The sequence below is a fragment of the Zalophus californianus genome, chromosome 16 (genome assembly GCF_009762305.2).
Source record: "Zalophus californianus isolate mZalCal1 chromosome 16, mZalCal1.pri.v2, whole genome shotgun sequence".
Classification (NCBI taxonomy): Eukaryota; Metazoa; Chordata; class Mammalia; order Carnivora; family Otariidae; genus Zalophus; species Zalophus californianus.
Window position 1 is genome coordinate 4,501,713 of NC_045610.1, and position 26,292 is coordinate 4,528,004.

Sequence of the window (26,292 nt, forward strand, 5' to 3'; positions counted from 1 at the left end):
CTTCTAACCTTCAGCCAGGCACAGAGGAAGTTCAAGTATGCCTTCCGCGGCTTTCCAGCCATGTAACCTCAGGCAAGTCACTTCAACCTCTTTTGAAACTCATCTTTTCTCTTTCCTGCATGCAAAAATGGAAATACCACCATCTCCTTCACAGAATTCTTGCAAAGATCTGAGGGCCAAAACCAATGGGAGCAATTCCGTACATGTTAGCTTTCCCCATACCTTCCCATCCCTGTTAAGTCACTGAGTAACCCTTGGGAAAAGCCATCAACAACTCAGGTCACGGCGCTGAGTCACTCCCATGGCACCCACTGGGTTTTCCCAACAGCCGGGGCTCATCTGTGCCGATGGACACCTTCTACCGTTCCTGACACAGACCAAGCTCATCGAAGGTGTTGCGAGGAACAGCAGGTGAAATGGGATTCTTATGCTCGGCGGACAAGATTAGGGTTTAGAGGCCCATTGGAAGGGAACAGTAAAACCCAGGAAGCCCAGCACCCGCCATGTCTGCAGGGGCCACTTTTACATCTCGTAGCCTAGTTGACCCTCATGAGAACGCTGGAGAGAAGTATTCTTATTTTCCTTCCATAATCGAGTAAAAATGGGGGTCGTCCCCAAGGTCTTAACGACTCACAAGACACAGAACCAGTCTGACCCCGGTGTCCTGGCTCCAAGAACAATGCAATTCCACCCCCCTCAATGCAGGCCACCCCCAAAACACTCGAGGCTCCTCTGCGGTGCCACGAATCCTCTCTCCAAGGGCAAATACTCCAGGGAGAAGTTACGGTAAGTGAGGCCAAGACCGGCCAAGCCCCTAACTACCAGCTCTCCGCGGTAGAAGGTGGTGGCTGACTGCAGCGGGAGGCCTCGTGTGCTAACTGGAGGGAAAGGAGCCAGAGGAGGGAAGTGACGTGCTAAGACAAAGAGCCCCACAGAACAGAGCCCTGACCAGCAGCCGGGGTGGAATGACACCCGAGAGAGATACTGACTGAGCCCCACAAACTGAGTCACTGTGAGTAGCTTTCCGTGCATGCTGGCAGCGCCCCCCGTCCATCCACACGAAGAAGCAGAGGCAGCATGAAGGTTTGGCCTGCATTCAAAGCTCCAGCTGGGATGGGGGCCCGCCTTGCTTTGTCTGGTGGGCCTGGCGCCTCGCTTCTCACTCTCCCCTGGGAGATGCAGTCCTACCTTCCCTCCCACGTGAGCTGGTCCACTCCTACTTTCATGACTGCTCGTTTGCGTGGCCTACGATGAGTGGTCCTCACTCCCCAAGAGCAAGCACAGTGTCCCCCTCAAATGTTTCCCCAGACACAGAAAACACACCCAATGAACATATGGGGAATCGATGGAGATCCCCCCAAGTCTCTCAGTAGGATTTGTCAGTCCCCCCTAGAAAGTGGGGGTCTTATCTTTCTGGGGTCACCTGGCCACCCATGTGAGGGGTACAGGAAGAGCAGGAGACAAAAAGGTAGAGGCAGGGGCGCCTGGGTGGCTCAGGGGGTTAAGTGTCCAACCTTTGATCTCAGCTCAGGTTTTGATCTCAGGGTCATGAGTTCAAGCCCCGCACTGGGCTCCACGAAGGGCGTGGAGCCTACTTCCATATTGAAATCCTGTCAGGGGTCCCCAAATCACAAATGAACCAGGCAGGCTTGGGGAAGGGTCATCAGTAGCTTGGCTGGGTCTCTGAAACAAGCCTCTCATGGGCCTAGGGCCCTCCAAGCAAATACATTCAGGAAAGACTCACTCTCTCTGTCACCTAAATTGTCCAAAAACGTAACTGAAGTTTTTTAGCCAGAGAGAAAGTGGATAGAGGCCGGAGGTGATCATCTATGACGAAACCAGTCTGAGCGACCAATGCTTGATGTGAAATGTACACATGTGGTTGGCTCTTACCCATACTTTTTAAAGAACTGGTATATTATTTTCACCCAAGGACTCCCAGCCCATGAATGCATAGTTACCTCTGATATGCTTGAGCAGCCAACCTGATCTTGTCTGCCAGGGTCACACAACCCTTCTCCCATAAGAAGAGAGCCCAGTGACTATCTTTCTCTCTAGGACATTCAAAGGCACAGGGGTTTGCTCACTACTATTGCACTGGTAAGACCCACAGACAGAAGTGCTGAATAGCTGATGGCTGGATAAAAAGGGATTCTTAGGATGTGCTGGGATCCCACAAACAGAAATACTCCTCCAGCCCTCGAAGCATGCATGGGACCCTGCCAGGAGTGATGTGAGGTGAAACCCTCAACTCCTTTTCTTTGGCCAAGGATCCCCGTCTTTCCTCCCCTCTTGGTCTTCAAAGGCTGCAACATGACAGTACCAGGTGTAGGCCCTCTATCCATGCTCTGAGCCGCAGATATGCAGAACATTCCATCCAAAGGCAACAGAGCGCACATTCTTCTCAAGTGCACATGGAACATATTCCAGGAGAGATCAAATGTTAGGCCACAAAACAAAAAATTCAAGACGACGGAAATCCTATCAAGCATCCTATCCGACCACAATGGTATGAAACCAAAAATCAATTACAAGGAGAAAACTGGAAAAACTACAAAAACATGGGGAAATGAAACAACATGCCTCTGCATGACCAGTGGGTCATCGGAGAAATGAAGAAATCAAATAATGCCTAAAGACCAAAACAAACAAACAAACAAACAAACAAAACAGAAACACAATGTAACAAAATCCATGGGATGCAGCAAAAGCAGTCCTAAGAGGAAAATTCATAGCGATCCAGGCATACCCAATAAACAAGAAAAATCGCAATCTAACGTTCCGCCTAAAGGAACGAGAAAAAGAAGAACAAATGAAGCCTAAAGTTAGCAGAAGGAAAGAAATAATAAAGAACAGAGCAGAACTAATAGACAGATCTAGAGGAGTATCAGGCTAAGTGGAATAAGGCAGAAGAAGAAAGACAAATACCACATGATTTCACTCATATGTGCAATCACAGATACAGAAGACCCAGTGATGTTGACCAGAGGGGAAGGGAGCTTGGCGGGGGTAGGGGCAAAATGGGTGGAGGGGTGAGTTGTCCGGTGAGGCATAGACTTTTGGGGGTGATCACTTTGTAGCACAGACAGATTTGAAGTACAACGCTGCACACCGACACTTATGAATGTTATATACCAATTTTACCCCAATGTAAAAAAAGGAATGATGGCCACTGTTCCATTATTGGTCTCCGGGCTGGTGAACAGCAGAGATGGGTGGGGGATACGGCAAACTGGAAAACCTACCCCTCGGCATCAGCGTGTTGTTGCCATGCAGGATGCCAAAGCTTGGCGTCACAAAAGCTACTCATTTTTTTTTTTTTTTTGGTTTTTTTGCAAGAGACACTGGGTATCTTAATTTCTAATGTGAAATCTGATGATTTTTAGATGTTGGCAAACCGACTCAACAATTTTAAAATGAAACCATGGGCGAAAACGACAACAAAACCTCCCACGGTCCTGAACTCGATTCTGCCTGGTGGCCACCAGTGTGTAGCTCCTCGAGAAATTGCTGGGTATCTGCATAAGCAGTTGTTTCGAGAGAGGGCTCCCTGGTTTTTAAAGAATTGAATACCACCATCCTAGACTAAGAGTATGAATTAGTTGCTGCCACCCTATGCTAACCATCCCTTCGCGGAGACCTCTTACCACCACCACCACCACCTGCTGGGTGCGGTGGGGTGCAGCTGAACTCCAGTGTCCAGGGATTCTAAGGGCTGCAAATGTGTGGCCAACTTCCTCTCGCCCCAGAGCTAGGCGCCCCGGCTTGGGTCTCACCTTCCTTGGAAGGGAAGCACAGGACAAGATTTCTGGGGTACGAGGGACTCTGAAAGGCCGTCCTACTCTGTTGATGGGAAAGCGGCACCCCATCAGCTGATCAGAAGGTTTGGAAGGGGAGGAGATGCATGAAGAAGCAAAACAGCCTAAGGAGTGAGGCACACCCCACCAGCTGGGGAGCGGCACAGAGAAGGTGGTCAGTGGCAAAGCCGTGCACTGAGCAATCTTATAGAAGATCAGAGATTTGAGAACTGAGCGAGCAAGCCAGGCACAGCAGCCTTGGGAAGGACAGACGTGCATCCATGCGTCCAAAGACAACATGATGCGGTTGCCCCCGTGAGCAGAGAGCTTCCCTTGGGGTAGCAAGACCAAGTGGCTGGAAGCCAGCACCCTTGCACCAGAGTGAGTGCCTGGTGGGAAGGAAGGCTGGACCTGTGCTCATGGGAGGAGTGCACAACCCAAACCCAAAGGGCTCTGGAGCCTGGGAATGTGTATTCTGGGGCCGCTGGGACAAATGCAGGGTGATCAGGGCAGTCGCTGCAAGAATCACAGTGTCCTTCTCAATCTGCCTACGGGGGGCTCTCCTCCTGACCTCAGACCCTGGGAAGAAGGGTAGCCACCTCCCGGTCCCCAGAACTCACACTTCCCAACTGTCCTGCCGTCCCTTCCTCAATGCACACAGCACCGCATCAGCGTCTCGAAATGATGCTTTCACAGGGCTCCCCCTGAGAAGCCCTCCTTTCTCCTTCCGGCTTTTCCCTGAAAAGGACATCCACAGCCATCTCTCTGCAGGAGAAAATTCTGGCTCACTCAGGGAACCACCCAAAGCCAGCAGTTCGCCCAACTCTGTCTTTCGAAGTCAGAGCCCATTTTACTTCACGACCCAGCGGACACACACGCACAGCACAGATTTCGTGTCACAATGTGTACCCTATGGCATGCAATGCACGCTGGGCTTTTCCCATTTGACCTTTTAGGCTGATTGACACTGATCATATGCACTGCGTGGCTCGAGGCTCATGGTTCCAAGAAACCCTGCTTTACCTCGTCCCGACCTCCTTTTATGAGGGTCCTCTCCTTGACCCCCCTCTGCATCAGAAATTCCTATAAAGGTTTCCTTCGCTTCGCTTTTCTGGACCCACCCAGGCAGAGATAAATGCTCCCGCTTCTCCCAGCCTCCGAGGACTGTGTACCACTCACAGGTGCTTAGCATCCTCGGGTCTTCTCTTTTCAAAAAAAAAAAGGGTCCAAGTCTCTGGATCCAGTGCACTTAAAATCTCTGTCGAATGCTTGATGGTCAAAGAAGAGGAAGCCCTGAGTGAGACTTTCTAATCATGATAAAATTGCACTGCATTTTGCTTCACGCCACAAAGCCCAATCTTTGGAGAACGCTGCTCCCGGCGGCATCCCCCTTCCCTGCCCCGGGGGGAGAAGGAGCTGTGTGGTTTCCAAACTGCTCTGTGCACAGATGCATCACATCCCACTCAGGGCCCGAACACAGACCCCAACAGGTTCACACGGGCCGTGACACTGACTTACCGCAACAGAGCTGGGGAAGAAAGGAGATTCTGTGCACCCCGTGCTCAGGCGGGGAAATCGAGAGAAGCGAACACAACTGTTGCACGGGAAGGGGCTGAATCCACACGAATCTGAGTTTCGCAGACTCCCACTTGCATGCACTTTCCAAAAGCCTTAAGTGGCTTCAGATGCTGTTACATAATCCCGTGTTTGTTATCTACCCCCCAGCTTGTGCCTCCCTCTCTACAGCCCCCATAGCTCTGGTATGTACAGCCAGGGCCGCCCTGACCCGACAGCAGGCGCCCTCACAAGGCACAGGTGTCCCAGTGAGAAGATGCCCGTGGATCTGGTTGCTGTCCCACTCTGTCCCTGACCGGCTGTGTGACATCTAGCAGAACACAGCACCTCTCTGGGCTTGTCCCTCACCCAGAGCCTGAGGGAGCGGACCCTGCTGATTCCCGAAAGCCCCTTCTAGGCTTTTCCTGAGTACTCTACCTGTACCATTTGGAACCCTGTGGCCTTGAGAAGGCATGGCCACACTCAGGAATTAAGAAAAAAGCAAAACAGAAGAGGTGAAGATTCAGAAGAGAGCATAAGTTGAAGGCAGCCAGAAAAACTCGTTTCCCATTGAGCTCACCACCTCAGATAGCCCCCTCCCCCTGCCCAAGTGGCTTGCGCTTTCCCAAGCCTTGGGGTCCCCATGCGACCCGGACTCAGTGATGGAATGCAGAGGGCAGGCAGGTGGGCAAACAGAAGCATCAGCCTGGGTCCCTCCATCACAGAGCCAGGCACCTGCCCACAGAGGCCCTCAGGGCAGGTCCCCCCCGGCCCCCGGCCGGCCGGCCACCTGGCTCTTGCTGGGCTCCAGTGAGCTTCGAGCACCTGCCCGGGGCCCTGACTCACCTCAGCCCTGCAGTCCCTCCTCTTGCAAAGCTGCCACGCTGGTCATTTTCTGCCACTGTCTCTACATCCGCTGCTTTCCATGGCATCAGCTAATTCACTGTGCAAAGCAGCACTTATATATAGAAAGTTGCAGCCACGCAGGTTAGCATTAAAATAGAGACTTGGCGTTGCCGTAGCAACCAAACAAATGATATTCAAAATGAAAGAGAAGTATTCTGCAATCGGGAAAGCATGTCCACAGCCTTCCAGGGCAGTCCGCCTGGTCCCCTCGAGGGTGGGAGGGACGGCCTCCGGAGAAAGGACCCTCCCCTCGGTGAACCTCCCTCCTTCCCATTAAGTCACTGGCTCTGGTTGCAGCTATGACCACAGCCGCCCCCCCCGGCCCCCCCCCGCATGAGCCCCTTCCTAAAGCCAACTCCCGCCTGGAGCGGCCCCAAGGCCAAGGCACCGAGGGAGTATGTTGATCTTGAGCAGGTACCTCAATTTGCTATCACCGAGGATGCTTCTGGAAACAAAGGTGGCTCGTGGCATGGAGTCAAGAGACACAGTGAGTACATCTGGCCGGCGGCTTTGCCTGAGCCTCAGCCTAAAAATAAGAGGTGGGGGGGCGGGGGGCTAAGGGACGGAGAGGCAGCCTAGTGCCTTCCACCTCTGTGATGCTAGGATGTGTGTCTTTCCTTCTGGGTCACCTCTTTGTTCTGCTTTCTTCTTGTTTCCCTAGTCCCTGGGCATGCGCCTTACTCGGCCACGCAGGCCCGGGATGTTGCTTGAGCTCCATTCACACTCCGAAGCTCCAGCTCCAGCTTCCGAGCTCCTGATCAACACAGCCACCACCCAGAATGTTCCCAGCCTTCAAGGCGAAAGGTCTGGATCCAAGGAGCCACCAAGAGGCTGGGGGGCTTTGGACAACTCCGAGCCTTTCTGCGATTCATTCACACATTTTAAAATCAGCCCTCATCTAGAAGGATGAAACTTAATAAAAAGAATGCCAACCCCAAGTGTCCGCGAGGGCGCAGAGCCCCTGGAAATCCCGTACACTGTTGTGGGAATGCAAAACGGAGCAGCCCCTCTGGAGAGCAACCTGGTGGTTTCCTAGAAAGTGGACATATACACTCACCATACGAGCCAACCATCCGTCTCCCAGGTATGTACCAGAGAGAACGGGAAAAAAACATCCACACAAAGTCTTAGGCACGAATGTGCATAGCAGCTGTACTCACCATAACCCCACACTGGAAGCAATCAAAGACCATCCACAGGGGATGCAGGGCAAACCACGGTACATCCATGGGGGGTGGGGGTGGTCAAGACTCCCAAAACAAAGGAGCCAACTATGGATCCAACGAAGTCACTGTAGTGACTTGGAGCATCTCACAGGTGTGGAAGCCAGGCTCCAAAGGTTACATACCATACGATCGTATTTACATGGCGTGCTCAAAAGGACACCACTATAGGGATGGATGGCTCATGGGGGGCGGGGGAAGGTGTGAGAGCGGAGGAGGAGCATGAGGGAGGCTCTTGGGGTGACGGAATTATTCTATATCCTGGTTGAGGCCACATGACTATATATATGTATAACTATACACCCCCAAAAAAGTCCGTTTGGGGGCGCCTGGGTGGCTCAGTCAGTTAAGCGTCTGCCTTCGGCTCAGGTCATGATCTCAGGGTCCTGGGATCGAGTCCCACATCGGGCTCCCTGCTCAGCGGGGAGTCTGCTTCTCCCTCTGCCTCTCCCCTCCCTCCCCACCCCCCCTCGCGCACGCATGTGCACGCTCTCTCTCTCTCTCAAATAAATAAATACAATCTTGAAAAAAATAATTTTTCACCCTGGGGGAAAAACAATCAGAGGATGGCACAGTCTCGTCACAGCAGTGTTTGGATCAAACACGGGGTCCCCATGCATAAACTGTAGAGTTCTGAGAACCGTTCGTTATCAGTACCATTTTTCATTACAAAGACCCTCTTCTTGTCCTAGGCCCATGTTCTCAACCTTGGGCCAGCTGCCTCAGCCACACCGGGGAATTTGTTGGAAAGTACAAACCCGTGGGTCTCAACCTAGCCCTCCCGAACCAGAAACTCTGGGGGTGGGGCCCCGCAGTGTGTTTTTACAAGGCCGCCTGGACAGTGACTGTGACGCACCCTGAAATTTGGGAACCACCAGCCTCCATCTATGGGTTGGATCCAGCCCATCACGGAATGGTCTGGCCCATGTCCCCTCAATTTCAAAACACTATGGAAAGAGACCATGTCTTTCTCCATATCCTACTTTTTGCTGGACCCTTCCTCTTTTTTATTTATTTCTCTTCTGACTTCTGCTTCTGGTCTGTCCCCAGGCACCTGCGAGAAGTCCCAGGCCACAGCTCCGTCTGAGCACCTGAAGCAGCAAGCAGCAGGTAAAACATGGAACCAACTGTTGTTTCGACCGTGACAGTGGGGGGAAGAGTGGTCGCCACAAACTGAGGACCAGGGAGGGGCCCACGGCTGCTCGGATCCATCCCTCCTTTCTGACCCGGCCCAGCTCCCGGGCCAGGACCGGAACCCACCTCGCCAGCCAGTCCGCTTCCCGCTCAACTCCTAGAGCGCATCTCAAATCAAAGGGCACCTCGTGCTTGTCCCAACGAACCCTGGACAAGCACGACTCCCTACTTACCCCAGAACAACAACTCCAGAGCCACCTGGCTTGGTTTCCGGTTCCAAAGGCACACAGATGACAGATCACAGGGAAGAAATCACAGAACGATAGGAATGTCACATTCAGCAAAATAAACAGAATCACAGCATCAGGGCTGGGTCCAGGGGGCTGCGTATTTGGCCCAGAGCCCGGGCTTGGTGGCCCCCAGCATGGGCTGGGCTCCCCGGCCTCTCCTCCCCGCCCACGACTCCCACAAATGATGCCAAGGGCGCCCAGCGTGCTGGCCCTCCAAGCCGAGGCCTCCGCGAGCGATGCTGCTTCGGCTCACATTTCAGTGTTTTATGGAGTTTTTATATTCTCTTTTATGGTGTAGCTGAAGATAGCTCAGCTTCTCTTCGAGTCCTGTCCAAATACGCACAAGCACTAACAGGAACACTACGCCATTAAGGAGAGACTCACAGCTCCAGGAGCCTCAGGGAGGGGCTGTGGCACCCACCCCCTTTTATACCACCGGTTCCTCCCCGAGCCAACCCTGCTGGGCTGGGCATACTCATGCCCAGCCTCATTCCCATTGCACAACACAGAAACCCACTCCTCTCACGGCTTCTGGGGGCAACAATATGGCACTCCACAGAGCCCATGTTTCAGAACCAGACGCAATTCCAGAGACATTTCCTAGTGGCCACCATGGGGGTGGGAGCGGTGGGCGATGTCTCAGTCCCCTCCTGCTGCTGTAACAAGTAACCAAAAACTTGGTGGCTTGACGCAACACAGAGGTATCACCTGAAGAGTTCTAGGGCTCCGTAATGGGTCTCAGTGGGCTAAAACCAAGGTGGTAGCGGAGCTGTGCTCCTTGTGGAGGCGCCAGGGAAGAATCTGTTCCCTTGTCTTTGTCAGCTCCTAGAGGCAGCCTGCACTCCCTTGTGGCCGGCCCCCTTCCTCCACCTTCAAAGCCAGCGATGGTCTGTCCAGTTCTCTCCACACGGCCCCTTCTGGTTATACTGGGCCCGTATGGATAATGCAGGATAATTTCCCCATCTCACAGTCATCTGATCGGCAACGCCAACTCTCTTGCCACGTCACCGCACACACTCATGGGCTGCAAGGACCAAGACGGGGATATCTTGGATGTGTGTGTATGGGGCTGGGGGTTGGGGTGGTCATGATTATGCGCACCACAGGGAGCTCCCAGCATCTGATAAGCAGAGGGCAGGGATGCCATTAAACTCCGATGATGCCACACACCACTCGCCCGCAACAAAGAATGACCCGGCCCCAAATGTCAGTCGTACCAAGGTTGAGAGACCCCTGTACAGCCTAATGCTGACCAGACTTCGGTTGGTCCCAGTGACCCTGACTCAAGTCCATTTCCCACAGAGAGGTCAACTGTAGAAAGAAGCTGTGACCCACAATTAAGGAGGAATGTTTTTTACCATCCTATTAAATGCTTTCACGTGGATCCTCTAACCCAGAGTCATCCTCAAATGCTTCTCGTTTGATATACAGAACACATACACAAGACTTTAAAAACACGTAACGACGTGCATCTTGCTTCTGGAAGGCACATAAACGCAGTGGGCACAGATCATCTGAATCTCTTTACGCGAAGAGGATTAACAGGTACAAACTTCCAGTTATAAAATAGATAAGTCAGGGGGATGTAAAGGACGGCCTAGGGAACACAGTCACTAATACCGTGATAACTTCGTATGATGACAGACGGTGACTAGATCTATTGCAGGGATCGTTCCGTAACATGTAAAAATATCAGAGCGTTATGCTGTATGCCCGACGCGTAATGCTGCACGTCGCTTATCGTTCGATAAAAAAAATTAATAAATCTCTTTATGTGAATAACTTCAAATAACATGACTAATTCTGCTTTGCTGTTGGGTTGCTTTCAGGTCTCAGAAATCGCTGAGCCAGCAAGCCAGCGTGGCCGCTCAGGTCCCCATCCAGGCTCTTCCCTTCCCCGGGGGGAAGTGAGCCACCACGAGCTGATGAGAATTCCCCAAGACCCTGCAGACCTCCGTTTTGGGCAGTCCTGAGCTCTTGGGGTGAAGCCTAGAGCAGCCGGGGAGCCTGGAGAAGGGGAAGACAGGGAGGGCTGCTAAGGAGGCCCTGCCCAGCCCTGCCGACAGCAGGGGATTGGCCCCCCTTCCCCTGAGGTTGGTCCCCCAGAGCAAGGGCAACCTCCGCATCACCCCGAGGTACCATCTGCTGGCTGGGTTTCCCAGGGGGTGACTCCGTAGTGGTTTCCTGGGGATTCCCCTGAAGGGACAGGTAGATAGGGCCTCCTTACTCCACTTCCACGTCACTCTGACAAAAGGAGTCCCCACTCCCTCCCACCCCCATCAAAATGATGAGCAGAGGTCCGGTGGCATCTGGCGTGATTATGTGTCACCCCACCTGCATTCCCTGTGCCCCGTACCCCAGGCGAGCCCCTGCGATTCTATTCTCTGCTTGACACAGCAAACTGGTTATTTAAGTCCTCTGCTGCAACAGTCCAGCATTCTCTGCCAAAGCCATGTGTCTGCCCCAAAGCAGGGAAGCAATGGTCTCAGGAAGCCTGACAATCTGATGCCTGAGATACTCTGGGGCCTGGGGCCACCGGCCTCAAGAAGCCACCTGCAGAATATATGTTAAGAAAAAAAAAAAGAAGAAGAAGAAGAAGATAGCAGGAGGGGAAGAATGAAGGGGAGTAAGTCTGAGGGGGAGAAGAACCATGAGAGATGATGGACTCTGAAAAACAAACTGAGGGTTCTAGAGGGGAGGGGGTGGGGGGATGGGTTAGCTTGGTGATGGGTATTAAAGAGGGCACGTACTGCACGGAGCACTGGGTGTTATGCACAAACAATGAATCATGGAACACTGCATCAAATGTAAAACATTACATCCAAAACTAATGATGTAATGTATGGTGATTAATGTAACAATAAAAAATTAAAAAAAAAAAAAGAAGCCACCTGCAGAGCACGCGGACTTATTTCATCGTCCATCCGGCAAATGCTCGCTGCATGTTTACAATGAGCCACACACCCTTCGAGACCGGGGACACAGAAGGCCTTGCCCACAGGGAGCTTGAATCCAATGCGGGGAGAACGGGAAGGCCCCACTCTAAGCATGGACGTGCGCTATGTCATTTAACACCCATGCCAACGAGGGGGACAGGTGACCTTAAATCATCTCTGCTTTCAGATCATTGCAACCACAGCAGGAAACACTCACGTGTGACACCCAGCACAGGCCTGACTGTTCTCGTCGGTTTCCAGACGTGTATCCACTCACTCTTCACTCCCACCCCGCGAGGTGGGTTCTAGAATTACACCCACTTCACAGGGGAGGAAACCGAGTTTCAAATGGTCAGCCGCGTGCCCCAGATGTGTGCAGGCATTTACAGCTCATAAATGGCAGCACCAGGACTGGCCAAACGCCTCCTAAAGGACACCCAGCCCAGGGCTCCCGCTTCCGAGGGGCAGCCAGGGGACAGAAGAAGGGCTTTTTTTTTTTTTTTGGTCCTGTAGCCACAGCAGACCCTTTGTTGCTCAGACCCCAGTGAGTCACCTCCCTCCCAAGACAATGCCAGAGAGAGCGCCACTCTCGCGGGGGTGCTCATCCTCACTTCCTTTCTCATTTCTCAAACACAGCTTTCACCAGATCCACATGAGTCACGTAAATGCCAGCAAAAGTTCAAAGATGTTCAGATAATGGGATTTTCAAGGACAAGGGGCCGATGGTAGCTGTTGCCAGTGTGACATCTCGGCCCTCTCACTCCATCTCCACCTTCTGGGGCCTCCGGGGTCAGCTTCTCTGTGTCCTGGGGCGGGGTGGGGGCTGTGAGTCTGGTGGTCACGCTTGGGATCCTTGTGGCCGAGGCTGGGGCACAAGGCGAACCTCAGTGGCATGCATTGGCATTTCCAACCATGCCGTGGCCGAGCCGGTGGCCTAGAAACCACGTGGGCTCCCAAGGAGGGTCCTGCCAGTCTTAGGAACCACAGCCAGACGTGACCGTTCTGTTATCTGGAAAAAGGGGGGTCTTCACAGAAAAGGATTCTGAAATGAGAAGGTGATCCTGGATTATCCAGGCAGGCCCTAAATGCAATCCCAAGTGTCCTTTTTTTTTTTTTAATTAATTAATTTATTTGCCAGAGAGAAAACAAGAGCACAAGCTGGGGTGGGGGGGGTGGCGCGCGCAGCAGGAGAGGGAGAAGCAGGCTCCCTGCTGAGCAAGGAGCCCGACGCGGGGCTCGATTCTAGGACCCTGGGATCATGACCCAAGCCAAAGGCAGACGCTTCACCGACTGAGCCCCCCAGGCACCCCAATCCCAAGTGTCCCTATGAGAGCGAGGCCAAGGGAGAGTTTATTACAGAGAAGAGAAGGAGTCTGGTCAGCCAAAGGTTGTCAGGGAGACCCGGCCCTGGCCCTAGACCACCCCAAAGAGAATGGAGCGGCAGGGAGACAGTCCCCGCCCGCTCTGACCGCAACCTGAGAGTCAGCCCCGTGGAAACGCTGTGTCAGGACACATGCACAACGCAGGGCCGGCAGCTCTAGGGAAACACGGTGACCAAAACCATACTCGGAAGCTTTCCGCTGAGGTTTGCAGACCTGTGTCGCGGAACACTGCAGCGACACAGGACTCCCTCAAAGCCCAGACATTCCCCTAACGCTGGTGGCCCCCAAGACAGTCTCTCCGGTGGTAGACAAGATGACCCGGGCGTTCTCAGAGGCTGATTTCTAGACAGGTGCAGATTCATTAAGGTCAGTTAGGAAACACCAGGTAATGAGGACATAAAGGGCACAGCTCCCTCCACCCCAAGAGTCACACTCCCAGACGCCAGCCCAGATCAGCTGCCCCTTCTGCTCCCAGCCTGGCTCCTTGCTCCGTCCTCAATTCCCAGTCTCTGCCTTCCACAGGCTGCACCCAGCTGGCCAGGCTTTGGGCCTGATCCCAGAGAGAGAGAATACCAGCGAAAAGGCCATCCCTCTGGCCCGATTCCCAAATCAAGAGGCTGCTGGGGAGGGAGGGGCAGAGGCTCCCTCATGGGAAGTGGGAGAAGAATGTACAAGACGTGCCATTTCTCTAACACGGGGACTAGACTCGGAATTCCCACTTCCCCATCCCCACCGGACACCTCACCACCCTCCGGTCCGACCCAACCACAGAGTCACTCAGCCAGTCAGGGGGTCCCCTGCGGGGGCCATCGGTGCAGTGTTCCCAGGCAGCAAGCCAGAGGGCACCGAAGAACAGAGAACAGCATCACAGAGGTGTGCACGGGGTAGCGTTATTCTTATTGAGCATGGGGCCAAGAACAAGAACAGAAAACCCCGCAGACACAGGGCGTGAGAAGCACGCGTACTCAGCCACGCGCGCAGCCAAGGGACAGACAGGTGGAGCCCAGCCCCTCAGAGTACGTGTTGGAGACCAGGAGCCTACCTATAAAACCCGGAAGTTTCCCATGAAAAAAATTAAGATTTCAATCGTGTCCCGAAAAATCTGGAAGGACCTACCAAAGTTGCATCTGATAGGATCACGAGAACCGTGGCTGCCTTCTCCGCCATCCTCTGCGGAGGTGGCTTTCAACCACGGCTGCCCGTGAGAATCCTCTGGAAGCTTTAAAATCGCCCTGATGCCCAGAAGTCCCTCGACCCCTCCAACAGCTCCCTAGCGGAGAGACCTGGAGATGGCTATCTTTCAAGCTTGCTGGGGGTGATCCTAACGTGCAGCTGACTTAACAGGGCTGCTCTGGCATCCGCACCTGCCTGGGGCAGACAGCTTATTCAGCCGAGGTGCAGAGAAAAGGGAAGGCTGGGGCCCCATACACCAAAGCTGGCATGCAGACCCCCACCGGCGGCCCCCTGCTTTACCCACAGTCCACATCACAGCAGCCAAGCCAGGGGTGATGAGCCCCATCCCTTCGGGCTGCAACACCTCTGCCCATCCTAGGAAAAGCAAAAGGACAAAGCTTGCCGAAGTCCAAGACAGCACACGGGCAGGCTTCCCCTGCCCAGGGGCTCGGGACAGACCTGAAGGCATCCCAGTTTCGTATTATCCCGCTGTGTCAGAGGTTCCTCTGGCTTAAAAATATGCTTTCTGTAAAACCCAGGGGCCAGGGGCACCTGGGTGGCTCAGTTGGTGAAGCACCTGCCTTCGGCTCAGGTCATGATCCCAGGGTCCTGGGATTGAGTCCCGCATCGGGCTCCCTGCTCAGCGGGGAGTCTGCTTCTCTCCCTCTCCCTCTGTTGCTCCCCCTGCTTGTGCTCTCTGGCTCTCTCTATCTCTCTCTCAAATAAATAAATAAAATCTTAAAAAAAAAAAAAAACCCTGAAGCAAGACCACACCCATAGAAACCCCAGGTTCCGTCACTTACTGTTGGAAGATCGTTCTGTCCACAAGCCTCCCAGACTCCGATGCACAGGAGTCGATATGCAGAGAACGGACAGCTTGTCTGCACCCCTTCTGAGACGTGATGAGGACAGCGGGGAAAGAGACCTGAGCCTGGGCTGGCGCCTGTGCTCTGTCTAGCCCCAGGATCAATGCATTAGTGGCTTAGCTGCAATCTGGGGCACTGCCCACTGGTTTGGTGCCATTTCCCTAAACACAGGGAGATCGAAAAGGAAGGGAAAAAGTGGGTGTCGGGACATCACTGTCTCCAGCCCATATGGGGATTCTGAGAGTCAGGAGCGAGGCTGCCTGTCTTGCCCAAGGCAGCCAGCTCAACAGGAACCCAAGAGGAGGCCCTCCCTACCTGGGGATGAGAGTGACAGCAAGGAGCAGCCTCGCAGGAATGAGGCAAGGAAATGGGATTTTGATTGCACAGATAAAGCGTGCAGGTGCCGGAGAATGGTGACAAGTGACATGTGAATCACAGAGACAAGAGCTTCCCAGGATGCGACGTGTCTGAACAAGCCATGTGGCTCAGCCTGAGAAACCGGAAAATGAGCACAAGTGTGCTCACCGCACAGGGAGGTCGGCAAACTCCTTCCGCCCGGGGCCCCGGGCCCCGGGCCCAGCTGGAGTCGGGCCCCATCCCCCACGCACACGTGGAGGCCCAGGGGCACCCCTCCCGGGCCAGCGAGGGCTTGGAGCCTTCTCTTTCAAACAGCCCCAGAAGTTAGAGCGGTTTCCATTTGAGCCTATGCTCCGAGCACCTGGCCACCGTGTTGTCCCCAAGCATCCAGGGAAAGCCTCAGCGTGGGTACCAGCCTGAAGCCTTGCTCCAAAGCACGGTCCATGGAGCTTGTCAGAAATGCAGCGTCCCGGCCCCTCCCCAGACCTCCTGCATCAGAATGTGCACCATAACAAGTGTCCTCCCGGGGAACCATGAGTGTGTTAATACTTGAGAAGCACTGTTTGCAGCCTACAGGTCACCCTCGTCCAGACCAAGCATGTAACAGCTCCACAGCCGAGGAATTTATTGCTGCTTTCAGTCTGGACAACCCACACTGACTTTTCTACGCCCCCCCCGCCCCACCCCCATCAAATCCAAGGCTGCAGTTCCTTCCTCAGTCCCTAACACCTGGATCAAGCAAGGCCAAGTGCAGATTAAGATGTCTCCCTGGGGCCACAGAAGCCGCTAGAGTAGTTCTATTTACAAGCTCTACCTCCACCTGTTCACGTATTTATTTGTTGGTCATGCTCATCCAAACGTTTACTGGACACCTACTGTATATCAGGCACTGAGAATACGCAGATGAGTGACCCAGCCTGGTCCTGGGAAAAGTCTGCCTCCAGAGGGAGAGAGAGAGAGAGAGAGAGAGAGCGGACAGGCATCACATGCTTTCTCTTTACCAGACTTTTGTCTTTGCTCTTTCTGCTTCCTTCTGTCTGGCTTTCTCTCAGGTTGACTGCATTCTCTTTAAGCTCCCTCCCGCCCCTGGAAACTTGGCATTTATAATCTATTTACACTACTTAGGTGACTTAGGTGGTTGCACTGACATTTTTAACATGTATTCCCGACTCCAAGCATAAAGACGATCAATAGCTCTCTTTTCCTCCTGAATGATACAAAACCCTGGGAAGCATTCACTTTGATATCCCCCCTCCCACCTCCCAGGTGCTGGTAGCATGAATCGCTGAAGATGTTATCTTCCCACAAGTCTTGGAGCGGACTGGTCATTTCCTATCTCCCGCCACTGATTGTTTTTCAGAAAAATGACAAATTCCAAATTGACTCAAGAGGAAATAGAAACCCTGAATAGATCTATGACCTTCAAAGGAACTGATCCAGCGGTCTAAAATCTACCTTAAAAAGCTACAGCAGGTCTATGTGGTTCTACTGATAAGTTTTGGCAACCCTTGAAAGAAAAGACAACATTTGTCTTCTATGCTCTCTTCCAAAAAGTACAGAGAGAAAAACACTCAGTTCCTTTTATACTACTGCGTACCAACCTTCAAAGAAAAATAATGTAAGAATTAATTAAAAGCCTACCTCCTAACCTCACAGGGCATAACTGTAAAAATCCTCAATAAACATTACTAAATCCTGAGAAAGGAAGAATATTAAAACACTGGAAAACTCATTAGTTAAACTCATCACATTAAAAGATTGTAAGAAAAAAAGTGCGATAATCTAGATGCAGAAAAAGCACCTGACCATTAAAACTCCTTACAAACTAGGACCAGAAAGGAAATTTTCTGTCTGATAAATTTTACCTATCCAAAATTAGAATAAATCTCATGTTTAATGGAACATACTGGGAGCTTTTCCTTTAAAGTCAGGAGCAAGACAAGGCTAATTACCACCACTGCTTCTTTTCGACACTTTACTGAAGATCCCACAACACAGTAAGGCAATAAAAAGAAAGAAAAAAATATAAGGGTTGCCAAGTAAGAAACTGCTGACACCCTCATACCATTTCATTGTCTACCACGAAAATCTAAGAAATTCTAAAAACTCTCTGAACTAATTAAGACCACTGAAGATCTTTGCCATTTGCAACGACGTGGATGGAACTGGAGGGTGTTATGCTGAGTGAAATAAGTCCATCAGAGAAAGACATGTATCATATGACCTCACTGATATGAGGAATTCTTAATCTCAGGAAACAAACTGAGGGTTGCTGGAGGGGTCGGGGGGTGGGAGGGATGGGGTGGCTGGGTGACAGACATTGGGGAGGGTATGTGCTATGGCGAGCGCTGTGAATTGTGCAAGACTGTTGAATCACAGACCTGTACCTCTGAAACAAATAATGCAATATATGTTAAGAAAAAAAAAGAAGAAGAAGATAGCAGGAGGGGAGGAATGAAGGGGGGTAAATCAGAGGGGGAGACGAACCATGAGAGATGATGGACTCTGAAAAACAAACTGGGGGTTCCAGAGGGGAGGCGGGTGGGGGGATGGGTTAGCCTGGTGATGGGTATTAAAGAGGGCACGTTCTGCATGGAGCACTGGGTGTTATGCACAAACAATGACTCATGGAACACTACATCCAAAACTAATGATGTAATGTATGGTGATTAACATAACAATAAAAAATTTTTTTAAAAAAGACCACTGAAGATCTATTCATAAAAACAAACGGTATTCCTACATATTAGCAATGATCATGCAATACAAAACTTACGGTTAACATGGCGGACAAAAACAGGCAGTTTATCCCCCACGCTTTCCTGAAATCCCACTAAAAACGGGAAAAAAGAAAAGGGACAAAGCCACCGAGAAAAAAAAAAGGAAGTAAGAGTTGACAATCAGTGACACACAACTACAACATTTTGGACAACGGAATACAAGCAGATGAACGATCATGACTTAGCCTAGAGGAGAAAACCGAAAACTTTATTGCCTCGGGAGGGAGGCATCAACAAGAAACAAACCAATTTATAATGCAGAGCCTCAAAAAGACCCAGGAAGACTCATGGGCACAAGGTATCGATGAGGTGGAGATATTAAAAGGAGAGAGAGGGACAGAACTCCTTAGATCCCTCCCCACGCTTGGTCGCCAAGTGACTCCGCAGACTGCCCGGGGCAGGAAATGTCAAGATTCTCAAGGGAAATGAGCTCAGAGCTCCTGGACTCGGGGACACCTACGGACAGGGTGACGAGTCATTCTGAAAATAGGGCAAGTTAAGCAAATGTTTACATACTGTGGGTTGAAGATCAGACCCACTTCTCTTCCAGCAAGCTACTGGAGGAGAGCAAGGGAGAAAACCCAGAACGAGGAAAACGGGAGACCCCAAAAGCAGAAGAGAAGCAAGAAGAAGTAATGGGATGACGGTGAAGGAACAGCCCAGGATGACAGGGGACATCGACCTGAAGAGCAATAGACCAAAACCAGAGCCAACAGACTCATCACCTATCCCTGGTGACCAGGCAGACCTACGAGGTTTCTCCCAATGGTGTTGACAGTATTCGGGGAACTTTACAGTTCTGGGGAAGAACTGGTCCAAGAGACCGAGAACACCAAGCCAATGAAAAGATGATTGTTTTTTATTTATTTGAATTTCCTTGATTAACTAGGGAAAATAAAAAAGTGTCCCATCAAAGCGACACTGAGAAGGAGTTCAGCTCTAATTAATCTCTGCAGGCATACTAATGTAAACAGCAGACTCTGATATAACCAAACATCGTGGTATCACCATTTGGGGGGTAAGGAAAGAGGTTACGTGTGCACGTGGGGTCAGGGGGTGGGGTACAGTGGCGGTAGAAGGGCCAGGTCTAATCTCCTATAAGAAGAAGTACAAAAGGCAATGTGTACTATTTGGAATTGGGGAGTGGACAGGGAGTTGGGGAGGAGATAAGAAATGACAGTATAGGGGTGCCTGGCTGGCTCAGTCCATATTGTACGAGACTCCTGATCGCAGGGTCGTAAGTGCAAATGTGTCCCTACCTTAGAGCAAATGGGACAAAGAAATTACAGATGCATCAAAGATCTCAACGTCAAACACAAAACTTTAAAACTTGTAGAAAACCGTTTGGACCACTTGAGGACTTCGGCACATGAAACGTTTTTCTTAAATAAGACCTAAAAAGCACAAGGCATGGAAGTCATAGTTTTGCCACATCTTAGAAAATCACACATACGCTCACCCTGTGATCCAGCAACTTCGTGCCTAGGTATTCACGCAGGAGGAATGAAAACCGTCTGAAACACTCGTACACAAATGTTCACGGCAGAATTATCCATGACCGCTCAACACTGGAAATGCCACAAATGCCCACCAGTTGACAAATGGAGAAGCAAATTATGGCATATTCAACTAATGGAATTCTACCAGGCAATCAAAAGGAACGAACTATTGATACAACAATACGGGTAAATCTCAGATATTACCCTGTACAAAAGAGGCCAGATTCCAGAACACATGATCCGCTTGTATGAAATCCCGGAATAGGGCAAAACTGATCTACAGGATAGAAATCCGAGGTGACCTGAGGAGATGAGGGAGGACAGGAGAGAAACTGACTGCAAATGGGCAAGGGAGAACATTCTGGAAACATGCCCTATGCTCTGATGAGAGTGGTGGTTAGGTGGGTGTTTACATTGGTCAAGTCACTGACCTGCACACATGAAACGAATGAATTTTACTTTACAGCAAAGGATAGTTCAGGAAAATGAATTTACAAAGATGCGGGGAGGAGGGGGTGGTGTGCCTGGGTGGCTCAGTCAGTTGAGCATCCGACTCTTGGTTTCGGCTCAGGCCGTGATGTTGGGGTTGTGAGATCGAGCCCCACATCGGGCCCTGTGCTCAGCAGGGAATCTGCTTGACATTCTCTCTCCCTCTGCCTCCAGCTTGTGCTCGCTCTTTCTCTCTAAAAATAAATCTTAAAAAAAAAAAAGAGAAACAGAGAGAGGGAGTGAGGGAGGGAGGGAGGAAGGAAGGAAGGAAGGAAGGAAGGAAGGAAGGAAGGAAGGAAGGAAGGAAGGAAGGAAGGAAGGAAGGAAGGAAGGAAGGAGCAAACTCCACTGAGATCATGCAATTCAAATCTCTCATCTTCAGGAAAGAAGCCCAAAGAGCTTTGTCCAAGAGCCCTGCGACAGGCATCTGTTGCTAAAGCTACCCGGTGTCCTCTACCCTGCTTGACAGCACCCCATTCCATTTAGGGAATTCTCTCTCTCCCATCAGGCACTTTCTCTATGAGACCATTCATCCCGGGACCAGCTCTGCCACCAGAAATCTAAAGGGGTCTTTCACAGGACAAAAGGTGCGTGTGACCCATGCTCGCCTCCAGATGCTCTCGGCGGACGCTCTGGGAGATGGGTGGACTTCATCCGTCACAATTAAGCAAACCTGAGCACACTATCTTTGCTGTAAGACTGTCCCCTTGTGAGCCCTACCTCCGGGCCTCACACACCTGAGCACCTGGGTTTCTGTCTGTTTTCGGCTTTCCCCAGCCTCCTGCCCCTTCTGTGAGCTTCGGTATCTCTGCAGTGAATTCCACTTTGCTGACATCAGCCAGAATCAGTCTCCGGTGTTTGTGACACAACACCCAACTGGCACAAGGTGGACGCTAGGGTCCACAGCCTGGAGAGTTCTGCATTCTGGATGAGCATCCCTGGGAGTGTCAGCCTCCTAGCCGACCTCACAGGATCCTCAGGGTCGATCCCGAGCCCCCCGGGCTGTCGGGAGATAGAAGGAAAAGTGAGCGATTGCTCACTGAGCGATACGCCAAGCACTGGGATACGCTTTCCTCTCGTCCTTGTGCAGTCCGGTGAAGTAGGGCCGGCCCCAGTCTAACTCTGAGGACACTGAAGAGGAGGAAAAATATTTTCCCCAGGTTACAGAGCTCCTGAGTGACAGCAGAAACTCGAGCCAAATCTGTCCAACTATAAAGCCCAGCTCTTGTCACCTTGTCACATGGCCGCGCCCCGAGAAAGCATTCAGATTTCTGCTTCTCCTCCCATAGAGCTCAGTCACCGGGACTTCTGAGGAGGCTTCGGAGGTGTGACTGGATGGGGGGTGGCTGCACCTACAGGGCGGCGAGGGGGGCCAGGACGCCCACCAGGAGGGAGCGACAGTGGATTGGGGGGGCGGGGAGCACACCGCAGCCTGGGGGAGAGCAGAAACATCCTCGTCCCAGGGGAGTGGAAGTGAATTCCTCCTGCTTTGACATGAATCTGTGCTCCCGTTCCCATGGCAACGGAGCATGCCCACTGCCGTCCGTACCTGCCTCTGGGTGAGTCACATTTTCGGCACTCGCACTCGCCCAGTCCAAAGTCATTAGCTAATCGGCCTAGAATGTTTGCACGCTCTGGTGCTGATCGCATCCGGGAGATAAACGTGGTCTTCGGGGGTCCCTCTGAGGCTCTGGGAGCCGCGAGCGCGTCTGCTTCGTTTCTGCACACCATTCGTCATACCTGGCACGGTCCCTGCTGACCAAACCATCGAAAGGGAGCTGGGTTCATCCCGGGGGGCCCCCCCGCCTCCACCGACACAGGGGCTGGTCACAGAGTGTGAGTGAAAGCCGAGGGCAGGGAACGAAACAGGGCGGGCAAAGGGATCCACTGGAGCTGCATTTAGCGGTTGAAATCAACAAGAACTGCTGATTTCAGACCCGAGCTCGTTGAGAGATCCTGAAGGGTGGCACGCGGAAGGAATGATCCTGGGAGATCCTGCGGTGTGGACCAGGCATCCTCCCAGGCTGCGCTGGGTCCCGTCACACACACGTCCAGAGAGAGTGAGAAGCAGCCTTTGGAAGATGCTGCGTAGCCACTCGTTCCAGGGAACGCATCACGGCCCAGCTGAGTGACCGCAACAGAGAAAAGGGGACAGGGCAGTGAGGGGCATGACGCGGACACCAAGAAGTTCCCAGCACGAGGAGCAGCACACCACCATGGAAACCCGTAATTGGCTCAGAAGCTACCGGCTGATGCTGTTGGTCCAACAAAGGCCCTCCGCGGGACACCGGTAGGTACCCCGCGAAGGTTCCGTAAAACCCAGTGGTTACACGAAACAGTTTTTTCCCCATCTCGGCAAACAGAAAAGCCGCAGTTCCCACTTAGTTTCTCAAGAGTCAGTCACGAGGTTCGGGTGTGCACAGGGAAAACCCAAAAGGGAAAAATCCATCGAAGGAGAGTCCAGAGTAGAGGGATGTCCCACCTGCGCGGGTGGCAGAGTGAGCTCGGCGGGCGTCCCCAGGAGGGCTGGGTACACAGACTGCCCCATGTCTGCTCAGCAGGCAGCCCTCTGCCCGAGGACGGGAGTGCTGACGAGGAACTGAACCAGGACGCTATTTCAGGGGACCTCATCACCACCACCCCGTCAGATTGTGCTGGAATGTGGCCCGTGTCTGCCCAGCTGGGCAGCGAGCTTGTAAGCTTCTGGGACGCAGACGGACAAGTGTCCACGCTGGGTGTCTACACTGCCCACAGCCCCCCAGACCCGCCTTGTACATTGAAGACATTCAACAAAGCTTCGCTGAACCATGTGGAAGGAGGGAAGGAAGAAGGCATCAGGTGCCTCGGCCACTGGCTGCGTCCCAGGACATGGGCATGCCCAGCGAGAGGGAGGCTCCACGCGGCACCAATTTGCACAGCACTGTTTTACAAGTCAGCCTGTGACCCGAACGGACGCACGGTAAACCTTCACGTGCCAGGGTCTCCGCCGGAGAAATCGATCATCCTTAATGACACAGGGCAAGCTGCCATGCCCTCCTTGGGCAGCGGCTTCTTCCCATGTTGGGGGGGTGAGGGGGGGTGCGAGGCACCAAACCCAGAGAAAGGATATTCCGTGCCGGAGCAGGGACTGGCTGGCAGGACGCAGGGAACCCCAAACGAAGCTTCTCTGGGAAGGGACCATCAGGACCAGAGAAGACAATCAGTCACAGTCCCTGAACTACACCTTTCCGGATCGGACACCCAGGCTGGCAAATTAAGTGAAAACGGGGCAGGAAAAGTAAAGTGAAGGGCAGTGGGAGGTCTAGCCTTCCAGTTACGGAGTGAACAAGTCCCAGGGATGCAGGGATGAAAGGAACACCACCGGCAACACAGTCCGATGTGTTCTAACAGCGCTGACCAGGGAGGGGGGTGGGTAGCCATGCTTGGGGTGAGCACAACGTAACGTATAGAGTTGCTGAATCACTATGTTGTACACCGGAAACTGTTGTCACATTGTATATGTCAATTATACTTCAATAAAAGGGGGGAAAAAGAGAGAAATCTTAAAAAAAAAAAAAGTCTGGGAGAAGTCAGGGGCCTTTAGTCCAATCTTCCAGCACACGAGGTGGGCCCCAAATTTGGCAGAGCTTTGCAGCCAGTGCAAGCGGGGGATGCATTTGGCTAAATGGTCCTCGGTGTCCTTAAAAAAAGCCGCCAGCTCAGGGGAAGTACTACAGTTCGTGCCTGCACACCAAAAGAAAGTGCTCCCATGGGTTTATGGAAAGAGAAGAGGGAAAAAAAGTTTTTAAAGATCATGACCTTTTTTTTTTTTTAAGATTTTATTTATTTGTTTGAGAGAGAGAGCACAAGCAGGGGGAGCAGCAGAGGGAGAGGGAGAAGCAGGCTCCCCGCTGAGCCGGGAACCCGACGCAGGACTCGATCCCAGGACCCTGGGATCATGACCTGAGCTGAAGGCAGATGCTTTACCGACTGAGCCACCCAGGCGCCCCAAGGACCATGACTTTCATGGGGCTGTTAATTTTAACTCCTGGTTTGAACCAAGTCCCTAAGAAGCCATCCCCAGGTATCAGTTTTGTCCTCCTGAGGGCTGCCCTGGGTGCTCAGCCCTTGGGTGCCTATTTCATTTGTTTTCAATCCCATGCATGTTGAAACCAAGGCTTTTGAGTTTACAGCACGGAGGGAAGCACACACAGAGTGCAATGCAGGGCGGGGCGTGCTGTGATGGGGATCACCTTGAGTTCGCTCCCGTTCATACACGAAAGTCAATCTTGCGCAAACTTCCAGATTCTTAAGAACAGATCTCTGGCGACACACCTCCCCACCGACAGAGACGCTGAAGTCTCGGAGGAGGGCAATGATGCAGGCTTCCGACACCTGACGCCCTCGAGTCACCTAACTTTTGTGGAAATTCGGTTTGCCTAAAAACTAAGTCCACGTCCCACCTAGATCATGTGAGCCCTGTATACAGCCTCCTCCCCCTGGCTTTCGGAGCCTGGGGGGTTGGGGAGAAACCCAGGTGGGCTGCCATGAAGAGGATGCCCCCTTTCCCCAGAGGCGGGAGCCTTTTCACAAATGACAGCGATATCCCCTCAGGCACAAAGTCACGGATTTGTGGAATCTTGAAGCTAAATGGACATCCCCAGGTTTGGGATGAAGATGTGGGGCGCCCAGAAGTGAAAGGACTTGAGGTCAGGAGCAGGAGGTGGGGACCTCAGCACTCGGTTCTCCAGAATTCTGAAACCAATATTCTTCCTGCACCATCATCGTCATGTATTCTAGAACACTCCTTAAAAGGGGGGGGTCTCCACCGTCAAATGGGCATGAAGCCAAGTCTTCTCAGAGGCCTTACTGCAATGATGCAATGCATCCTGAATCCAGATCCTTACTCGCCATCTTTCTCCATTACCTCCACCTTCGGCCGCAGCAAGAACCTACCTGGTCTCCTGGTTTCTATGGCGGCCACCACCTCCCCATCCAGGAGCCAGAGCAACTCTCCACAATCGTGTCACAACAGATGATCCGCAGAGACCAAGAGCAGACTGGCGATCGCCAGGGGGTAGGCAGGGGCTATTGCACAGGTACAAGGAGGTCTCCTTTAGGGGCGATGACAATGTTTATCGCCAATGTGCTAAATGCCAGTGAATTATACACCTTAAAATGGCTCATTTTATGTTGGGTGAATTTTATCTCAATTAGAAAAAAAAAAAATCACAACCTGCTTCAAATCTCTCCAGGGGATCCCCATCTCCCTCAGCGTAAAAGCCCATGTCCACAGTGGCCTGAACGGCCGCCCTGTCTCTCCCTCCCTCCATTCCAAACAAAGTGGAGGGGCCAAGCGCGTGCCCACCTCTTGGCCCGCGTACGCGGACTTTCCCTCCCCCCGGAACATTCATTCCTCAGATACAGCCACAGGCTTGTGCCTTCATTTTATCCGGGTCTGTTTAAATATTAGGGACCACAGACCCTCCCCGTCAACCCCAACAGAAATAGCACCTCCTGCAGCCCTCTGCTCTGTGGGATAGTCTGGACTGTCAGATAGGACCTGATTAGCTCAGTATCACATCATATAATTAGTTTACTGTCTACTTTTCCCGGGAGAATCTTGTTCTTTCTAAGATTTTATTTATTTATTTGAGAGAGAGAGAGTGTGTGAGAGAGAGAGCTGGAGCAGGGGAGGGGCAGGGGCAGAGGGAGAAGCAGACTCCCCGCTAAGCAGGGAACCCAACGTGGGGCTCCAAGGATAGTGACCTGAGCCAAAGGCAGACGATTCACCGACTGAGTTAGCCAGGCAGCCCTCCCCAGGAGAATCTAAGCAGTGAGGGCAGGGCCTTTGTTAACAATATCCCTGCAACACATGCTCAACAAAAACGTGGTGCAAGAATCAATCAATGTCCGTGTGTTCGAAG

At 52.2% G+C, this 26,292-nt stretch overlaps 1 protein-coding gene across 4 annotated transcripts in view; it reads right to left on the bottom strand.

Annotated features, from left to right (window-relative positions):
• Positions 1 to 26,292, bottom strand: part of GAS7 (growth arrest specific 7) — a 198,210-nt gene that overhangs the window by 105,658 nt on the left and 66,260 nt on the right. The window contains exon 1 of one of the 4 annotated variants that reach the window (XM_027625381.2): positions 6,198 to 6,312. The exons of the other annotated variants lie outside the window; for them this stretch is intronic. The gene's annotated coding sequence lies outside the window, so the exon portion shown is untranslated. Of the gene's footprint in view, positions 1 to 6,197; positions 6,313 to 26,292 lie in introns of those variants that run through there. 4 annotated transcript variants of the gene reach the window in all.